Source organism: Hyalella azteca, unplaced genomic scaffold (assembly GCF_000764305.2).
Source record: "Hyalella azteca isolate HAZT.00-mixed unplaced genomic scaffold, Hazt_2.0.2 contig8701, whole genome shotgun sequence".
NCBI classification, from domain to species: Eukaryota; Metazoa; Arthropoda; class Malacostraca; order Amphipoda; family Hyalellidae; genus Hyalella; species Hyalella azteca.
In genome coordinates, this window is record NW_025938787.1 from 120,442 (window position 1) to 138,853 (window position 18,412).

The 18,412-nt window shown below is 40.2% G+C and overlaps 9 non-coding genes across 9 annotated transcripts; 4 read left to right on the top strand and 5 right to left on the bottom strand.

Moving 5' to 3' along the window:
• The first annotated feature begins 83 nt into the window (after nt 1-83).
• Nucleotides 84-155, top strand: Trnam-cau. Its single transcript has one exon. It is a non-coding gene; the product is annotated as a tRNA-Met (tRNA).
• A 104-nt stretch (nt 156-259) lies between these two features.
• Trnaf-gaa lies at nt 260-332 on the bottom strand. The gene has a single exon. It is a non-coding gene; the product is annotated as a tRNA-Phe (tRNA).
• Nucleotides 333-2,692: 2,360 nt separating this feature from the next.
• Trnam-cau lies at nt 2,693-2,764 on the bottom strand. The gene has a single exon. It is a non-coding gene; the product is annotated as a tRNA-Met (tRNA).
• A 1,283-nt stretch (nt 2,765-4,047) lies between these two features.
• On the top strand, nt 4,048-4,119 carry Trnam-cau. The gene has a single exon. It is a non-coding gene; the product is annotated as a tRNA-Met (tRNA).
• A 4,214-nt stretch (nt 4,120-8,333) lies between these two features.
• Nucleotides 8,334-8,405, bottom strand: Trnag-ucc. Its single transcript has one exon. It is a non-coding gene; the product is annotated as a tRNA-Gly (tRNA).
• Nucleotides 8,406-10,297: 1,892 nt separating this feature from the next.
• Nucleotides 10,298-10,369, bottom strand: Trnam-cau. Its single transcript has one exon. It is a non-coding gene; the product is annotated as a tRNA-Met (tRNA).
• Nucleotides 10,370-12,153: 1,784 nt separating this feature from the next.
• Nucleotides 12,154-12,226, top strand: Trnaf-gaa. Its single transcript has one exon. It is a non-coding gene; the product is annotated as a tRNA-Phe (tRNA).
• A 102-nt stretch (nt 12,227-12,328) lies between these two features.
• On the bottom strand, nt 12,329-12,400 carry Trnam-cau. The gene has a single exon. It is a non-coding gene; the product is annotated as a tRNA-Met (tRNA).
• A 1,887-nt stretch (nt 12,401-14,287) lies between these two features.
• On the top strand, nt 14,288-14,359 carry Trnam-cau. The gene has a single exon. It is a non-coding gene; the product is annotated as a tRNA-Met (tRNA).
• Nucleotides 14,360-18,412: the final 4,053 nt, after the last annotated feature.

The following is an 18,412-nucleotide window of genomic DNA, read 5'->3' on the forward strand; positions in this document are numbered from 1 at the left end:
TATGCGTGCCAGTGAAACTCATCCGCAATTCAAGAAAATAAAAAATATTATAATATAATCAATGCGTCGTGACCTTCCATCAGAGCAGAGTGGCGCAGAGGAAGCGTGCTGGGCCCATAACCCAGAGGTCCGTGGATCGAAACCACGCTCTGCTAGGTATTTTTTAGCGGATAGGCCTACGGCAGCCGACCTTTGACACTAAGCACGGTCAACATGTACTGAGCCATCACATTTGTCATGCATTGAGCCTAAAATGATTTGCCCAGACCCGGGATCGAACCAGGGACACTTAGATCTTCAGTCTAACGCTCTCCCAACTGAGTTATCTAGGCTATCATCAAATATAGTAGTAAATAGGCTTTATATAGTGCTATACTAATGCATGTTTCCACACAAAAAAACTTTCTAATACCTAATTATTGAATTGGATTCAAAATTAAATTTCATATAACCTATAAACATTAAGAAAAATTAATTGAAGATGCATTGAGTATGCACATGTGGTAATTAAGATGCAACTCACACTTCACACATCACTCTGCAAACATCACACCGCACACATCACATCGCACACATCACATCGCACACATCACATCGCACACATCACATCGCACACATCACATCGCACACATCACATCGCAAACATCACACCGCACACATCACACTGCACACATCACATCGCACACATCACACTGCACAAACACACTGCACACAACACACTGCACACATCACACTGCGCACATCACACTGCACACATCACACTGCGCACATCACACTGCACACATCACACTGCGCACATCACACTGCACACATCACACTGCACACATCACACTGCACACATCACACTGCACACATCACACTGCACACATCACACTGCACACATCACACTACACACATCACAAACTCAGTACTCACTGCAGTGAGTGACAGAGAGCGCATTTTCTCGTCGACGAAAACGTGAAGTCACGGACGGACGGACAGACAGACGGACAGACGGGCATGGCGAGCACAATAGTGCATTCTTTCATAAATGAGAAAATGCGCTATAAAGACTTCCTCGGGGCTCATAACCGTCAAAATCATGGATTCTGCCGAAATTTTTCGGACGATTATCGGTAGCGGATATTCTGATGGCAATTGGTCGTAAAATATAAATTGGAAATTTCCAGCTGATTTGAATTATCGAACGCACCGCTCCAGATACCTGGCACAACTTTAGCCAAATAGCAAACATTTGGGGCGCTAAAAATTAATTAATGCTTTTAACGGGATATTTGATTTAAAGCCACGCCACTCAAACTATAGATTAATTTTTGAATATCACAATCTTTGCCGCAAGCACCAAAGTCTAGAATAAAACCATTTTATAACTAAATTTGCTGAACCAGCACCTGCTGTTCTTACTTTCAATTTGAATCATGCTATGATCGCCAAGAAAGTTAGACAATATTCTCCAAAAACAACAGGAACTTGCTAACAATCCTAGGAGAGTTTCTTCACTACAGACCAAACGTTTCATCACCACTGAAGACCAGGGATTTCATCAAGTACAGCAAATGTGTTTAATTTTATATTCATTACTCGGGCCGTCAATGCCGCAGATCGCCCGGCAAACGCCCCCATCATCAGCCGAGAATAATTTTAGTATATTCATGTTATAATCAAATTATGTAATATGAATGTCAGTCTCGGGACCGTCCCGACGATTAAATTAATAAATATAACCCGCCTCTCCAGGACCAGCTGTCCCGGGACCCTCAGCTGGGGCCCTCATCTAATGTGTTTCATTATTATTATTTTAAAATAATATGCGTTTAAAAATTACTTTTTAAAGACAACACTTCCAAAGAATCCAGTGTCGCCAATCTTACAAATGTACAATGAATTTCTCATTTAATTTTCAAATTAAAAAATTAGTTTTTTTTAATATGTACATTTTTTAATATATAATTTTTTCAAAATTATTTATTCTATTAATTGATTCATCCATTGCCTCTGACTTCACACAAGTGTGCAAAATTTCAGATCAATCAGAAAGGTGTAAAAGTGTGTCAGATATCAGTTATAAGATTTGTAGCTGACAAAATTATTTTTTCTATTTATTTAATATTGAAAAAATAAAATTTTAATTTTAAAAATCATTTATTTTGACATTTGATTCATGCATTGTCTCCAACTTTACGCAAGTGTGCAAAATTTCAGATCGATAGGATAAGTAGAAGTGTATTAAATTTCGATTACAAGATTTGTAGCAGACAGACAGACAGACAGACAAACAAGAAGTGAAGTTAAAGAGAAGTTTGTAATAATAATTAAACTCCACTAGCAGGGCGAGGTTTATAATTTGTTATAATGAAATGCGTTTTATTATTATTATTATTATAACAAGTCCATTATAGCAGGGCGAGGTTTATAATTGGGTTATAATGTAAAGTGTTTCCCTATTATTATATACTGTAATTTCCACTAGCAGAGCGAGGTTCTTAACTTGGTTATAATGTAACGCGTTTCATTATTATTAGTATTATAGCTCCACTAGCAGGGCGATGTTTATAATAGAGTTATAATGTAATGCGTTTCATCATGATTATGACTATTATTATTAATATTATTATTATTATTATTACTGTTATTACTATTATCATTATTATAATTATTATTATTATTATTATTATTATTATAAAAGCCTATCTAGCAGAGCGTGGTTTCGATCCACGGACCTCTGGGTTATGGGCCCAGCACGCTTCCGCTGCGCCACTCTGCTCTTAGTATCGTCATTATTGCTAAAGATTTTCATTGACATTGGAAATTGGACAATATCCGCCTAAATATATGAGAATAATTTTAATTGACTGATAAAGTTGGTGACCAAGAAGATTATGGAAACTGCATTGTGGGTTTCATTCATTGCCATTAGAGAACCAGAATCAATGGGTTTCATTATTATTAATGTGCAGAAACTGGAGGCAGTGCAGCGGACCTTCACGTACAGGATCAGCGGCATGAGGGAGCTGAACCTGATCGAACTACTGGGGAAGGCTGAAACACCTGGGGCTGTACTCACAGGAGAGAAGAAGAGAAAGGTATGTCATACTGTACACTTGGAAGATGATAACCGGACTGGCTCCCAATTTAGAGAGTGAGGCCTCCAGAATAGTGGCACGTTACAATGAAAGGAGGGGGAGAACGTGCAGGGTTCCCCCATTTAACAACCAAGCCGCGGCCAGAGTACAGACTCTTCGTGAGGGGTCACTGTCCATGGTAGGACCGAGGCTCTTTAATGCCTTGCCAAAAGCGCTGAGAGGAGGGGAGTTCACCCTTGCAACATTCAAGAGACGACTGGACAAGTGGTTGAGAAAGATCCCAGACTGTCCAGTAATGGGGAACTACCAACAGCAAGTGACAAGCAACAGCATCTTGCATCAGCTGGCCCAAAGGAGGGCAAATAGACGGAACACGGCCAACGTTACGTCCGACGACGACTCGGAGACGGAGGACGACGAAGGCCGCGCATCAGCGTGACCGGGGAATAGGCAGTCCCGAACTCATCATAAGGTTATAACTTAAGGTTCTCTATGTTCTCTCTCTTAAGAACCTATATCTTAAGGTTCTATAAGGTTATAACTTAAGGTTCTAACTACTCATTCTCATGATTTTCACACGTGATTTGAATGACGGGTGAAAACACACGGTCTTACATGGGGTCTTCGTCAGGTGAGCTTAGCAGGCAGAACGTAACTGGGGCCATACTTTTTAAACTCGCATAAGCAAACCTAGCGGTCAAAGTGCACGTGACGGCAAACTTCTCGTCTGTAATTGGTGGGTTGAGCCTGACAAGCCATCAGCGATTGGCAGTGAACTATTAACTATTTTCGATAGCACGGCCCATGTATTGTAAGGTAGTATCGGTCGTTTCAGAACCACGGGTCTAAACTCTAAACAACCGGCCGTTTCAGAACCACAAGTGTGAGCTCAGCATAAAATAACATACCATAACAAAACATAAATTCGTAAATAGCATAACTGCGATCGGTTAATGTATGTCTGAGCAGAGTGGCGCAGCGGAAGCGTGCTGGGCCCATAACCCAGAGGTCCGTGGATCGAAACCACGCTCTGCTAATGGTGCTTTTGAAATTGAGCTGGAAATTTAAAAAAAAATCATCCCGATGAATTCCTATTAGCTATTGAATTGGTGCCGACGTTGATTTGCCACGTCGTGTAAATGGTGAGTTGAAAAATCGTCAGGAAGATCTGTCAATGTTCCTGAAAATCCAGGGAAAATTCTAAGCTAAGATCAACTTAGAATAATTCCAGTTTTGAGATTTCATTTATCGCAAATTCGGATTATAGCTTTTATAAAGAAGCAATCCTCCAGAAAATTTTCCTAATTAGCGTGTACTTTTAAGGAAGTTTGCCTAAAAGGCTGGAGGTTGTTTTTTCAGCTCGCTGACTTATAAAGTACGGGTCTCAAGCGCTCAAAGCTTCAGTTAAGTCTTCTTATAGTTTGCTAGAGTGGGATAATTAATTGGAAAAATGGAACAAAAAAGTCCGTATTGTATCAAATATTCGCACACAAATAACGATTTAAATTAACCAGGATTATTTGATCTGTGCACAGATTTTTGAAGCAGAATTTCGTTCTGTTCCGCTGTTTATAAACTTCGTTGAATAAAAGCAAAGCGATAAAATAGACGCCACATCTCTTGGCGTGTCACGTTCAAAAAGAAGATTCGGAATTTCTGAAATTACTGCATTTATACAGAGCAAAAAAAATATAACTCAGTACTCACTGCAGTGAGTGACAAAGAGCGCATTTTCTCGTCGACGAAAACTTGAGGTCACGGACGGACGGACAGACGGACATGGCGAGTACAATAGTGCATTTTTCCATAAATGAGAAAATGCGCTAAAAGGGTAAAATCTCAGATGGCTATAAACAGAAATCAAAGGCGGATCAAAGCTTCGATTAGTCCTGGCAACGCTATTCATCTCGCTGTCCAGGCAACACCATTGATCGTCAAGGCTGCACATGGCATATGATTTCGTATTACATTGTATTACATGATAACGTAATTTAAATATTCAGATATTAACCTGCAAGTCTTATTAACTGTTCCCAAAACGTCAATTTATTGATGTATTATTGTATTTTTCAGTTCATATATTGCGCAATCATGCTTATGAACCGCGTCCAGCTTATGAACCGCGTCCAGCTTATGAACCGCGTACAGCTTATGAGTCATGACGTGTCCAGCTTATGAGTCATGACGTGTCCAGCTTTGATGCCGTATTGCGCAAGTCACAAAAAAGACTCGCCATTTTTTCGTAAATATTGGCCACGTCAACCTGTCAGCTTTGGCCATGATGGCGGTTTTCACAATCTTACAAGCTGGCGTCGGCTTGTGCCACGAGGAACACATTCACTCTCTTCACAGTAATAATAATAATAATAATAATAATAATAATAATAATAATAATAATAGAACTAAGATAATATTCGTTAACAATATAATAATGGAACTAAGAATAAGAAGTTATGCAATAACGATAAGTGACAACAGTCTGCGCCATTTTGAACCCCTTCAAACACTTCATACTTATGGTTTAAACCATGGGAAACATTCAAAAATTTTACGATATTTTCAATTTTCATGATTTTCAAATAACCTGGCGCGGGTGTTTTGCCACGCCTCTGTAAATGATTCGCAAGAATATCAAGTCTGACGTGAGACGTCGACATATTATACTCCAGTCAATTTTATTCAATAAAATTAGTTACGAATCTATTTTCCTATATTCTCTGTTCAAATACATACAAATATTGGCCAAATCTATTCAGACCATAGCTACAAGTTCTAAAGCTCATTTACGGTAACTATCGTCATCGTGCCTTAATTACGGTGCGAATAACATTGATGCCGGATGACATGTCATGCATATAGGTTACGTTCCTGGTTTACAAGGATGTCATCCAGAGCGAGGATGAAGCTTTTTACATTCACAATCGATGCTATTTCTCAATTTGCTCAGACTCTGCACCGATATATAAAGCAATTTTTAACTGTTGATACCTGTAAACTCGTCCCAGATTCTGATAAGACTGACACATTTGACTTCCAAAGCTTGGTGCTCCAGTTCCATAAATAACCACGCCTCTCGCATATGAGCGTCTCACTCGTGTGACGTCAGAGCTCCAGGTCCTCCGGGAGCTTTACCATCGGCCCAGCTGCCTAAGAGCAATCTCTGAGCGGCCATTTTTGACCTGAACTGCCAGGAATCGAGCGACGCGATATTTAGTTTCAGATCTGACCCTTTATTGAGAAGCTTTGCCTTCTGATCGAGCAGCTCTGACCCTTGACCGACCAGGTCTGACCTGTGACCGAGCAGGTCTAACCTTTAGCCGAGAAACTCTGACCCTTGGCCGAGCAGGTCTGACCCTTGATTGAGGAGCTCTTACCCTTAACCGAGCAAGTTTAGCCTTTGGTCGAGTAGCTCAGGTCCTTGATGAGCAGCTCTGCCCCACGATCGAGTAGCATTGACCCACGATCGAGTAGCAATTTGGCCTATGATAGAGTAGCTCTGATTCTTGATTGATCAGCTCTGACCCTTGATCGAGCAGCTATTTCCCATGATCAAGCAGCTCTGACCCTTAAGCATGAATCCCAGGGTAGGCGAAGAATGCGATGGGGGCAAGACTTTTCCCGAGATCCTCTGCACATAGACGAGTGCTCTGCATCTGGAGTGTATACGTATAGACACCGAGCAGGATTACCGTTAGATAAAGAAGAGATGCTTTCCGTTAAAACTGACAAGGGTCAGAACAATAATGAGGGAAATGAAGGCAGAAAGGTGTAGAGAGGGAACATATTTGGATAACGAGAATATCTCAGCCATTGAGGGAGTGAATAGGAGCAATGGATGGTGGTGTGAGATCTTGACGAGTGAGTTGAAACCTTAGAATGAGATATAGCGTCATTCTCATGTCGTTAACGTCAGTTCGTATGTACCATATGAGGCTGATTGGGAATGAGAGACCCAAGGACTATGAAAAACTTGTTTGTAATTGGCTCAGCCCCATGCGTGGTAACCTGCCACGGGTCTCGAAAACTTTTTGCGTGTTTGGTGCCAAAATATTTTTGTATCTTCGGTCCCCAATGCCCAGATAAAATTATCCAACAATATATTTGTTTAGCATTAGTCAGGATAACGAAGGTGGCCCAGTGGTTAAAGTTCAGAGTACCAGGATTGGAGCAGATAGCTGTGGGTTAGATCCCAGCTCTGTGCGCCAGTTTCTGGTAAGAATCGGCAAGGAGGCCGGGCGGTTAAACAAAGCAGAATTGTAGCAGTGAGTGGCAAGTTCGAGACCGCAAAATGCTGCGTCTGCGATGTCAAGATTAGGCGACAGGCCTACGGCCTACTAAACGCTGAAACCGCTATTATTATTACTATGATTATTATTATATGTATAAGAATATTTTTGGTTAGGTTAGGTTAAGTTGCGTTAGGCTTGGTTTTGTGAGGTTAAATTAGGTCTTGTCAAATTAGTTAGGTAAGATCAGTTTGGAATGAGTTAGGTAGAGTTAGATTAGGTATAGATTAGGCTAGAAGTTGGGTCAACGGCAAACTCTTGGAATATGTTAATTTTGCATCAGCAAATTTGCTGTAGTAATTTCTTTCGTGAAGCCTTATTCTTCTCTGGATTAGTCAACTAACCAATAACTGTTACAAATGAAGTTAGGTCTCCATTAAACTCGATAAACTTACCGATTCTACACTTGCTGGTAGCTGTAATAATTTTATGTACGTGCATTTTGGGTGTTCTGAGAATCAGTCCATTAACTGATAACTCTCACAAAAGAAATTGTGTCTCAGCCTGTCGCCGAGTCTTAATATCACAGGACATTCACAGATTTTTACTGTTTTGTCGGCAGAATGTTTTAATACATTGTTTCTGTTTTTTAGGATGTTGACGTGTATAACGTAATGTTATTGTTATGTTATTGTAATGTTATGTTGTTGTTGTGAATACTTATTGATTGAACGTTTTGTTACCTGCCGAGTGCGACGTTTTGTTAACTGCCGACCTCCTCGCCCATTTGATCTGAAGTGACGCGGTAGCTGGTATCGAGCCCACAATTCAGTACTCTAATCTTGGTACTTTGAAATTTAACCACTGGGCCACCTTACACTCCATCGTTTGGTAGCTTCGAAGTTTCAGACTTGGTTGGCCGATAAATATTAATGACTCCCTTCCAAGAGTTCAAAAAATGTTTTTCGACCAGCTTGAAAACCGACTATGATGCTTGGAAGGTTCTGATCTTTCCAAAATATCCTGCGATGGCCGGGAATCGAACCCGGGTCAACTGCTTGGAAGGCAGCTATGCTCACCACTATACCACCATCGCTTATACATAACGACGCATGGCTATTAGCCGATCATGGGCGATGGGTCGCGCTCGTCATAGGATACTTTGCTGGCGTCCAGTTTCCGCCAAATCTGTTTGAATATTTTAGTACGAATTGTGGAGAATATCCTGTACATTATTTACAAACAATATCTTAATAACGCATTTTACTTGTGAGCTCGTTTAACTTCAATTCTAGCACAGGGTAGTTTAACTGTAATTGTTTTGTTACAGTTTATCTGCGTACAAAAATTAATTCTGGACTTTAATATTAGGAACTCTATGAATATTTATCTATTGAACAAAAAATATGAGGACAGGAGAGAAACAACTGACGGACATAAAAACCATGAATCTAACAAATATCGCATATTTGAAAAATGCGAGATCGTCGTACTTATTGATTTGAACTTCGTTTGTGAAGAGTCCATCTTGTTGAAGGTGACTCTTGTTGACCACAATCAACATAATAAGAATAATACGAAACATTTACACGATAAATCCTGCCTAGAATTCTATATATGCTGACAATATTTATAAGCAAGTTCATCATCGCCCAACAGTTAGCTGGAAATGGCCTCCGATGCACGTACTAAAATTTTTATCGAAGTTCATGAGTGCCAACAGCTCCATAGGAGCAACTGGAGTGCCATGGAGTACCAACAGCTCCATAGGAGCAACTGGAGTGCCATGGAGTGCCAACAGCTCCATAGGAGCAACTGGAGTGCCATGGAGTGCCAACAGCTCACAGAAGCCACAGAAGAGCCATGCGGCGTCTGAGGCTGGCATTTTAAGGCCAATTACTGCCACCGCCTGAACTCCCATCGGCGCACGCCAAATTTTATGGCTTCCATGGAAACTTTGTGGGCCAAAGGGTTTAATTTGGGGCAGATTTCCCGAGGAGTGAGGCAACATAAGATTACATTATATTTAGGATACCAATTCTTTTTGAATGTTTTAAGCTCTTTTTCACCTTTTGGTGGCCTTATTTAATTTCGAAACGTATTTAAATCAAATGGATTTGCTTCATTGAATGTATTTAAGCTTATATACCGATAAGTTCTCAAGTTTACATTCTGTACACATCAAAACGAATAAGAGTGAACCAAGAGAAATGAATCATCCAGCTTATCCTGACTATTTTTAGAATTATCTTGGAAATATTCAACTAAAATTATCCATTTTACGCGAAATCCCTAGAATTAAATAAAAGGATATCATTCATGTTTATATATATAGTAGACCAAGTGACAACATTTATCGTCATAAGAAAGAAGTTTCGGATTTGTTTACAGCCAGGTACATCACCAGGTACATCACCAGGCACATCACCAGGTACATCACCAAGCACATCTCCAGGGGCCTATACTTTCAAATAACGTTAAGAGATCGTAAGTTCGTCAGCCAATCATTGACGGGCTATTGAGCAAAATCCACCAATCATAGACAAGAAATTAGAGCGTAAGTACTTACGTTCACTTAGCGACTTTTGAAAGTATGGGCCCAGGTCCACTACCATGTACATCACCCGGTACATCGTCAACAGCCGCCAGGAAATTAGTGCCTAGACTTCCGAAGATGGAGCGCACATTGATCATTAGCCGATGTCTTGGGTATTTCTCTTTTTAGCGCATTTACTCATTTATGAAAAAATGCATTATTGTGCTCGCCATGTCCATCTGTCCGTCCATCTGTCCGTCCATCTGTCCGTCCGTCTGTTTGTCCGTCCGTCTGTCTGTCCGTGACTTCATGTTTTCATCGATTGGAAAATGCGCTCTCGATTGGAAAATGCGCTCTGCCGTTAGTACTGAGCTACTTTTTTATTCCGCAATACCTAGCACAATCATTTGCCTCTGATTGTCAGTATTTCTGATTTTCCAAAAGCTGCACTATAGCAGAGCGTGGTTTCGATCCACGGACCTCTGGGTTATGGGCCCAGCACGCTTCCTCTGCGCCACTCTGCTCATTTGCCAATGTTAAATCAGTAATATTTATTCCTATTTAACAGTGACTTGCTTGAGGAGTATCAGATGACAACGGAATACGAGATTATTTTAATTAATACAAAATGAACCAAAAAATAAAAAGAAATTAATGGGCGAAACACAACAAGTAAAGGGAGAGCAAAGTAAGTATGTTTCAATTAAACTCATATTGACTTATTTATGAAAAGAGTTTTGTGGCCCTTGCATGTCAGGCAATATCCGGCATCCCATTCGTAGAATTTATTCCCTAATAAAGTAAACCCTTTGTCTACTAGACACGACTAGAATTGATGAAGGTTAGTGTATCCGTACGCCAAGGGCTCTAGCCATTCGCATAAACTCGGTCTTGGAGAGACCGAGAGAAATCAAAGTCCAAAGAGACTAGAGAAAGAGATAACATAACATAGTGATGTCGGCTCTGAAGTGTAGGCCTGATGTGGCCTGTCGCCGATTCTTTTCCATTTCGTGCCTTGTTCATAGATCTAAACTCGTGTCATTTGACCGGATCTTTTCATGACTGACGAGAGTTTGAAGTAGCTACTAGACTTCCACCGGGTTCGATAAGGAGCTAGGCATTTCAAATCTGAACATATATTTTTCCATAGCTTTATCTAGTCTGTTCTTGAACGCGTTCATACTTGGAGCTCCAACGATGTCATCGGGGAGGCTGTTCCACATGTCGGTGATTCGAAGCGAGAAGAAGAAAGAAGAGATGCAAAGAAAAATCTATAAAGTCCATTAGTGACCTCACATCAGCGTCAACGCAGAATTGCAAGTCAGCTGATCGTGATCTTGAATTGAATAAGTAATGGACCGCATCGATCGTCCATACTATTCAGATCTACCGTAATTTTCCATCCATGGAAGCGCCAACCCCAATGTGCACTCTAGACTGATATATCGGTCCTCGGTCCCGCCCGAGTGGAATTTCGAAATTGGTTCCTTTTGTTAAAAAGACTTAAAGTTAATTTGGTTTATGTACTCTTTTAGCGCATTTTCTCATTTATGGAAAAAATGCATTATTGTGCTCGCCATGTCCGCCTGCCTGTCTGTCCGTCCGTGACCACGTTTCCGTCGACGAGAAAATGCGCTCTCTGTCATTCACTGCAGTGAGTACTGAGTTATATTTTTTTAATATTGGAAAAATTGTAAATTGGATAAAAAAATTGATATATATCGACAATATTCAAATGAGCATTTCGTTGTATTTTATTACATTTATATAGGTTGAATATATAACTTATGTAATACGATTGAAATTTCATAATGCAATCAGTCAATATAATTTTATTTTAAACATACGACATGTTTCTACATATTTTGAAACGAGAATAATGTAAGAGTCCTACACATTCTGAGTAGAATGTGTGTTTGAAAAGATATTTTTTCAATAAGAATGCATTATTGTTTTATTGTTTTTTATCGGGATTAAGTTTTATTGTTTTATCGGGATTAAGAATTACGGGATTGATGAGATTGGGATTCCAAAACTGCAGTTATTATTATGCCCGGACAACATATAATAATATCAAATATAACCCAATGGTTTTGACCTAAGGTGTATTCAATATTGAACAGCGCAGCCTAATTCTACGAGGACAATTGTCATACGTCAGAATATCTTAGCTGTGTTCCTGGATCAACGCGCCAGACTAGTTTTGGATCGTATTCTAAAGAATAGCTCCACCTTAATAAATATTGTTAATTATCTTTTAGTATAGAATGAGTTAAATATCATCGATCCAGTGAGCTCTCTAGTGCGTGCCTAGATAGCTCAGTTGGGAGAGCGTTAGACTGAAGATCTAAAGGTCCCCGGTTCGATCCCGGGTCTGGGCAGGTAGTTTTAGAATTTAGGCATGAAAAATATGATGACTCTGTACATTTTGCCCCGCTGTGCTTAGGCCTATCATCTCACAGGTCTATCTGACAAAAAATACCTAGCAGAGCGTGGTTTCGATCCACGGACCTCTGGGTTATGGGCCCAGCACGCTTCCTCTGCGCCACTCTGCTCTGACGGAAGGTCACGGCGCATTGATTATATTTAAACATTTTTTTTATTTTCTTCAATCGCGGATGAGTTTCACTGGCACGCACAATACAAGGCCGGCTGCGGCTGACTCGGACCATTAAGAACAAAAAATAGAAATGCATCTTAAATTCAAAAAATCGTCTGTAAGAATATTCTTCCAGCTTTTCAATTTTTCGGTCGAATCCAATATGATGGTTTCTTTGCATATTTCAATGATCGCAAGAAAATCGCTTATACATTCAGCGATGCAGACACAAGATCAGTCTATTCACTATATCCTTAACTTGTACATTAATCTCTGATATCCTTTACTAATTCGCATTAATGGCTGATATGTGACACTCATTACTCTATCACGGGCTGATCGATGCTGTGTGCCTGCTGGTTCAAACTATTGTAATCTGAAACTGATATTTTTTGATGTCGATGCCACATATTATTAGGATTCATTACCAAAATGGATTTTTGCATAAAGTCTACTAAATTTATGATATTAGTCGGCCATCTTGCAGCAGCTGGACGCCGCGGTTTTGAGATATCTTTGCAATGTTCGTTGTCATGGCAACCCAACATTTCATAATTTGTAGTGAGATCATTCCTATGCTTCCCACGTGACAGCAAAAAGTTACTAAAGTGGCCGGCGTTCAGTTGGCCAGCGATTACGCGACCAGAGTTCCTGGCACACAAAACAAGCCAAGCGAGCCAAAACAAAGGATTTCTGAAGCTCTTCATTTGAATTTTTCAGCCGCGGGCATTGTAGCGATGGCCGAGATTTTCCGCTGCTTCGTGTGCTTATTTTTTATGTATTTTGCCTGACTTTGAGCGTCCATATTTCTGTAGCTCATGGGATGCGGTCGTTATTTCAGAGCGGAGAAAATGTGAAGCAAATATTAATCATCTAATTATATAATTAACAACAAAATAGATTTATTTTATCATACGGCGATTTTTCACTCCAAGCGCTTGAAGCAAAAGCAAGACTTGAATTATTGAACCTCTAACGAAAACAAGCATATTAATCACTGCGCATGGAGCGTCGGGAGAGTAGACCAGGGTAATGTGAAGGTGGCCGAGCATGTGAAGGTAGGCCATGTGAAGGTAGGTCATGTGAAGGTAGGTCATGTGAAGGTGGGTCATGTGAAGGTGGGTCATGTGAAGGTAGGTCATGTGAAAGTGGGTCATGTGAAGGTTAGTCATGAACAGTGATTGTAATAGTAATAGCAATTCCAGCGTTTATTCGGCCGTTAGACCTGTCGCCTATTCCCTGCTTATTGCGGGTCTCGAACCAGCAACTCACTTCTTCAATTCTGCTATGCCAAACGGCAGGCCTTCTCACCGATTCTGACCAGACACAGGCGCACAGAGCTGGGATCGAACCCGCAACTCTCTACTCCAATTCTGCTATTCAGTGAGCTGTAACCACTGGGCCACCACCCTACCCCAAAGTGACGAGGATCACTTGCGGGGGAAGATGTCACTGCGAAGAAAAGTCGTGGACGGTTGAAGATAAAGTTTGTCATAAAAAAGGATGTGAGGGGGATCGTTTGAGGAAAAATATGCACGCTCTGTTATGTCGTTTTTATGAAACAAATGCTGCAGAAACCGAGCTGCCAGAAAACGTCGTAAAAAAAGTCGAGATAGCTGAGATATTCGCAGGGTGGCCGCGGGCGGCGCAATGTAGGTGGAACTAATTTAATTCAAAGCAGCGATCAGTTATACAAAAAATTTTCTTCGTGGTCAATATGGGACTGAATTAATAGGACTTTTAGAGATTGAATGAGTATGAATGTTCAGAAATGAAAAAGCATGAAGATCTACGTGTCACTGAACGGAACTCGATAGGCTTGAAAATATATGTAGCATATACGAGCAGAGTGGCGCAGCGGAAGCGTGCTGGGCCCATAACCCAGAGGTCCGTGGATCGAAACCACGCTCTGCTAGACAATTTTGGGCAGGGTGGCCCAGAGGTTACAGTTCAGAGTACAAAGATTGAAGCAGTAAGTTTTGGGTTCGGTCCCAGCGTCCTGCGACCGTTCAGGTAAAAATCGGCTAGGCCGGATGGGTAATGAGACTAAAATTGGAACGGCTCGTTGCATTATCGAAACCCGTAAAAAGTTTTAGAAACCTGTGATGTTTGGTATCTGCAATGGCCTAATCAACACTGACATTGCTATTGTACGTATACTATAACGTAAATGATATTCACTTCTGATGTTCTTTTTTTACTCCTCTTTCCGGCGTGGCCGTTGACATTCACAATTGAATTGTCAGTTGGGATAGCAATGCGAACGGTCAGTGAATTTTCAGCTTGAACGCTTGTGAGCATAAATGTGATATTTGGAAGTACTAAAAAACTGCAAACACGGCCTTTGGGTTAGGACTTCTCCTTTTTGGATGTTGAGTGTTTGCTACGACTACGAAACGTGTCATGAGCCGGTGAGTGAGTCGGTGAGTGAGCCGGTGAGTGAGCCGGTGAGTGAGCCGGTGAGTGAGTCGGTAAGTGAGCCGGTGAGTAAGTCGGTAAGTGAGTCGGTAAGTGAGTCGGTAAGTGAGTCGGTAAGTGAGTCGGTAAGTGAGTCGGTAAGTGAGTCGGTACGTGAGCCGGTGAGTGAGTCGGTAAGTGAGCCGGTGAGTGAGTCAGTAAGTGAGTCGGTAAGTGAGTCGGTAAGTGAGCCGGTGAGTGAGTCTGTAAGTGAGCCGGTAAGTGAGTCGGTAAGTGAGTCGGTAAGTGAGTCGGTAAGTGTGTCGGTGAGTGAGTCGGTGAGTGAGTCGGTAAGTGAGCCGGTGAGTGAGTCGGTAAGTGAGCCGGTGAGTGAGTCGGTGAATGAGTCGGTAAGTGAGTCGGTAAGTGAGTCAGTGAGTGAGTCGGTTAGTGAGTCGGTAAGTGAGTCGGTGAGTGAGTCGGTAAGTGTGTCGGTGAGTGAGTCGGTGAGTGAGTCGGTGAGTGAGCTAGCGAGTGAGCCGGTGAGTGAGTCGGTAAGTGAGTCGGTAAGTGAGTCGGTAAGTGAGTCAGTGAGTGAGTCGGTAAGTGAGTCGGTAAGTGAGTCGGTAAGTGTGTCGGTGAGTGAGTCGGTGAGTGAGCTAGCGAGTGAGCCGGTGAGTGAGTCGGTAAGTGAGTCGGTAAGTGAGTCGTTAAGTGTGTCGGTGAGTGAGTCGGTGAGTGAGCCAAACTGACAGCCCCTGAGTAGGCCAGTGAGTGAGCCAAAACTCATTATTTTAATGGCTCAGATATTATAATAATAAAAGATCAATGTTTTATGGCCTCGCGCTCGCTGGTCTGCGGCGCATCGATCTCGGTGGCCAATGTCGATGGGACGAACTTAATTAAATTGCAGTTCTGCCCAACTTAACCTTAAAATTAATACACGTAATGTCACTCGATTGCTTGTACCACGAATTCACTAAAAATTTAAAAGCAGATGATATTATACAAAGTTCAACATATCGTAACAAAAAACTTTTCGGTCCACCTTCATTACCAGCACGAAAATTCTAGAACTCGGATGAAATAAAAAATTTCTTTGCGTTTAAATTTTTGGATAATAATAATGTTATATTTATACATTAATACCTGCATGTGGCTGAGCGGATTTACATCCATTAATCTTTTAACAGGGAAATATGAAGATATTACGTGCTGGAATTCTTGTTAATTTGAATAAAGCTTAGTACATTAATATCTAAAATTAGCACACAACGAGACGAAAATTCCATCGTTATTTGGACAAAACCTCATTCATTTTACTGAGTGCATATAATTTGATGCATATTTCAGTTGGAATGCATATCGTTTTAGGTTTGATCAATGGCAGGCCTTTTATCGCAGCAGGTTGAGTCCGGCCTCTCATGTTCAGAAACGAACATGAAAATCTTAAATTTGATCCAAGTCTCGGATTATTTCAGTGATTTGTTTGCTTCGGTTACTTTTTCAGCTTTGTTTTGTTATATATTTACCTACTATTTTTAATATTTACCTAATTGTGTTGCATATTTACCTAATTTTGTCATATATTTAGCTAATTTTGTTAAATGTTTACCTAATTTTTAAAAATGTTTACCTAATATTTTTAATATTTAACTAATTTTTTATATGTTTACCTACTTTTTTTTATATGTTTACCTACTTTTTGTATATATTAACCTAATTTTGTTACATATTCATATAATTATCCCAGTGGTGATCAGAGATGAAGAGGTTTAGGTTTCGTCTTCACTCACCCAACTGCGTTTCCTTATATATTGTCGCGCTTTATGTCAGAAAATATGAACATAATCGAGGTTTATTATCAAACTTCTATGCTCAAGAAGCCCTTAATTTTCTGAGCATGAACATTTAATTTCTTCACGTAAAGTCGCCGCAAAAAGCGGCAACATCAAAGTCGTGCAATGAAGTCGTGCCAAATCTTAACCCACTTGCCGGTCAAACTAAAAAAAAACTCAAAAACTGTAAAAATTTTATTATAATATTTTTCGTCATATTCCATTGCTCCACCTGTCGGTCAAACTACAAAAATTTTAATTTTAAAAATTGTCTTGAAATATTTTTCGTCATATTCCATTGCTGTAAAGATCTTACTTTCAACTATCAAGATTAATATTCTGTATGCTTACTTATAACAACATTTTGGCACAAGCAATACGATAAGGGAAAATGTATGTAATCGCCCAATATATCAGCTGCTAATAATATCAGCTGAGTTTGTCGCAAAAATTAACAAGAGCAGTCGAACGTTAACAATTATTATTTATTAATTTTCTATTAAATCCGCGATGCGAAGACATGGCGTCAGCATTCAAGGAGCCTTCATCCACAGTTCTCTAAGTACTTTTCCATTAGAACCTTGTTAAATTCACACCCATTACCTACTTATTGGCACCCATAATGCTCATTCATTTTACATATCCATGTCTCCCATACATTTCTAGTTATAATTAATATCACTTCTTCTTTAAAATGACTGTCCTTAATTTCCATTTATTTAAACCATTCTTCTCTCCGTTTTTTTACGTTGCACTTCAGCTGTCTAAATGCCTCTAATTTCCTACATGCATGACTGAAGGTGCCTCCCAATTGATAAATTCAACGTAAAATTGGCAACTCGACGAGCTTGCATGGATTTAAGTATACATTTTTACGATTTGGCTCCACCCAGTAAAACTAAACTAAATCTAAGCAGATATTAATTAACCTAAATTAAAACTAAACAGATTTAAATTAATCCGTTTTATTTTAAAAATCCTCGGGTAGTTTCCAATTCGGCGAGAATCCCAATTAACATGTTAAGACTAAAAATTATCGCAGGGTCATGCAGAAAAATTTTATTTTGTGAGAGATTTAAAGTTAATAACAAGACGTTTCTCATCCACAAGTTGGATACAATGGATACAATGTCCCTTATATCACCGCTAGTGTTCAACCATCCAGTGATGTGGGATTTTCCCGAATAATAAGATTACTACAATATTAATTTAAATTACATACATAAATTCATTTTAAATTAATACACTTTTAATTTTGCCGGATTTTCGAGCGTGGTACAAAAGTTAAAAATATGAAAGCCAAGCGGCACTTCGTCATCAACTTCATCATTGTATTGGTTTAACTTCTTTACATGTTAATAATCTGGACTGCGATTATTAATGTGTAATTCTTATTTCATAAACACAATTTATATCCAGGAGTTAAACTTGTCATTTATCACTATACCTCAGAATATTTCATTCACTTTAACACGGTTATAATCTTAGGTAATTGATAAGTCAACATTGGGCCAGATTGTCAGAGCACGCACACCACACATCCTTCTGTACCGGCCGCTTGCGTGCCACTGAGCGGTCAGGGCGTGCGAGTCTACCGATATACTTCGCCTCGGGTCGCTTTTATCAGAGCACAAAGGGCATCATACCTGCCGTGACCTTGCTTCCTGTGGTGCTGTGATGCAGGGAACCTGTAGTGGACGAACCGTGATATACTAACTATAGTGAACAAAATG